This window comes from Dipodomys ordii, unplaced genomic scaffold (genome assembly GCF_000151885.1).
Source record: "Dipodomys ordii isolate 6190 unplaced genomic scaffold, Dord_2.0 Scaffold266, whole genome shotgun sequence".
In the NCBI taxonomy this organism is placed as follows: Eukaryota; Metazoa; Chordata; class Mammalia; order Rodentia; family Heteromyidae; genus Dipodomys; species Dipodomys ordii.
Window position 1 is genome coordinate 227,185 of NW_012267482.1, and position 2,617 is coordinate 229,801.

At 49.0% G+C, this 2,617-nt stretch overlaps 1 protein-coding gene across 2 annotated transcripts in view; it reads right to left on the bottom strand.

Moving 5' to 3' along the window:
• Positions 1–287, bottom strand: part of Klrk1 (killer cell lectin-like receptor subfamily K, member 1) — an 8,887-nt gene extending 8,600 nt beyond the window's left edge. For both annotated transcript variants that reach the window (XM_013036247.1, XM_013036246.1), the window contains exon 1: positions 115–287. The gene's annotated coding sequence lies outside the window, so the exon portion shown is untranslated. The remainder of the gene's footprint in view (positions 1–114) is intronic.
• Between the last annotated feature and the right edge of the window lie 2,330 nt (positions 288–2,617).

The window sequence follows — 2,617 nt, forward strand, 5'->3', positions numbered from 1 at the left end:
ACACACACACAGACACACACACAGACAGACACACACACACACAGACACGCACAGACACACACACAGACGCACAGAGACACACAGACTCTCTCTCTCCCTCTCTCTCTCTCTCACCTGATCAGAGCAGGAAAATCCTGAGTCTTGTGGGTAAAATTCTTCAACAAAGCCCGAGCCCGGGGACCAGGGCTGAGGTGGAGCCCTTCGCTGCCCCTGTGCTAGGATGGACTGAGATCGGCTAAGCAGTCTCTGATCTCATCTTCCAGTCAGAACTCCCCCCGCCCCAGCACAGGCCACAGCCCTCCCGCCTCCTCAGTCCATTTCCTGGCCAGTGTGGCGAGTGGGCCTCTGTGGCTGGCAAAAATGACCATTTCCATGCTAAGAAATCACGCCAGGGTCTAAGAAACAAAAGATGGTGTTATATAAGCTTCCCAAGCACAGAGTTAGGAAAAGAGCCAGGGTTGGGCGCTGGTGGCTCACGCCTATAATCCCAGCACCTCAGGAGGCTGAGATCTGAGGATCCTGGTTCAAAGCCAGCCTGGGCAGAAAAGTCTGTGAGATCTGATCTCCAGTGAACCACCAGAAAACCAGAAGTGGGGCCGTGGCTCAAGTGGTAGCCTTGAGCGCCAGCCTTGAGCACAGAGAGGCTCAGGGACAGCGCCCAGGCCCTGAGTTCAAGCCCCACAACCCTCAAAAACACGTAAGTTAGTTAAATTTTAAACATGTTAAAAATATTCTGAAGGTTGAAGGGGACATGGATCAGGGTGCACAGTGTTTGTAAACCACTTTGCTGAATGCAACAGCTCTGAACAACAACTTAAAGATAACAAAAGAATCCAAAATGAAAGAGTCACAGTATATAAAATATGGGTTTAATAAATGCGTAAAACTACGGAAGGAAACTCAGTCAGTCTCTTCGCCATCTTGTTCATAAGCCGCTAGAAGTTCTTTTTGGTTTGTTTTTGCTTTTTGTGTGTGTGCCAGTACGGGGACTTGAACTCAGGGCCTCTTGGCATTTTTTGCTCAAGGCTGGTGCTGAACCACTTGCGCCACAGCTCCACTCCCAGCTCTTTGCTGGAGATAAGAGTCTTATGAATTTCCTGCTCGGGCTGGCTTTGAACCTCGATCCTCAGATGACAGGCGAGAGCCACCGGTGCCCAGCTCAGTTTGAAACTTTTAAAACCCTGGTCTCCATCTACGTAAAGGAAGTGAATGAGATTTAACCTCGATTTTCAAGGCTGGTTTTGTGTGTAGTTCACAGATATGATTTTTTATGAGATATGACATAATGAATAATGGGACATAATGAATCTATTGTAAAGTTTTTAAGCAAAAACACCGATTGAATCTAAAAACAAGTTATTCTGAGGAGAATTACAGCAACTGTTTGGGACTGAGATGGAGTTTGGATAAAGATAAACACTATCCAACGTCGTTCATTGGCTTTGTTGTTTGTTTTAGTGAACATTACTCTTTGGGCACTTTCCTGAGGCTGAGTCTACACAGAAATAACCAGGCCAGACCAAGAGGGTTATTCCCACGGACTTTACATTTCTGCAGAAAGTAAGAGAAAATAGAAAAGTAAAGAATTAAGGAATTAAGAGGGTGGGCATGTTGAACGGGGTACCATGCTTTGTAAATGGCGCCCGGTGGTCAAGCTCCTTACAGACAGTAACATACAGAACACAAATGAAGAAGAATCACATCACCATCTGACTGGTCCTGTCCCCAGCTGCTTTCCAGTTAATCACCTTTTTTTTTTTTTAACACAATGGACACTGACACGTGTGTGTGCTTAACACGTTACTTTTCGCAGCTGCTTGGTTTTGCGGAGGAAATGAATGCCTGCCAGCTGCCCAGTGTTCAATCAGAAAAACCCGACTGACCCGGGCTGGGAGCTATTTTTACACCTGTGGCTGCAAAGTCGAAGGAGATGTTTGTCTCTAAACTTCAGAGCATTTGAGCACAGGGTGTGCAGCCGGGCGCCAGCTGCTCGCCAGGCCGAGACCTGAGGCTCGCGGGTCAAAGCCAGCCTGGGCAGCAAAGTCCGAGAGCCAGCAAAAAGCCGGATGTGGAGCTGTGGCCCAGCTGGTAGAGCCAACCAGCCTTGAGTGAAGAGCTCAGGGACAGCGCTCGGGCCCCGAGTTCAAGCCCCAGGACTGGCAAAAACAAAAAGTGTATATATGCATTTGTGTGTGTGTGTGTGTGTGATATGCCACATTCTCTCCATCCCGTCATCCATGGCAGTACATCTGGGCTGCGTCCGTATCTTGGCTTCTAGGATCCGATTTCTGTGACCCCTTTCCACTATGCAGAAAAACATTTCTGCGGCTTTGCCTACAAGCCGTCTGGGTTCAGGTGTTTAGGAGATAACCACGGCCACATTGGAACAATTCACAAAGTCCTCTTACTCTCAATCACAACTGATCGAGAGCCGGGCGCCGGTGGCGTGCTCTCAGGAGGCTGAGATTGGAGGATCACGGTTTGAGGCCAGCCAGTCGGGGAGACTCCAATAAATTAGAAAAAGAAGAGTGGCGCTGTGGCTCACGTGGCAGAGCACCAGCCGTGAGCACAAAGAGGCTCAGGGACAGCGCCCAGGCCCTGAGTGCAAGCCCCAGCA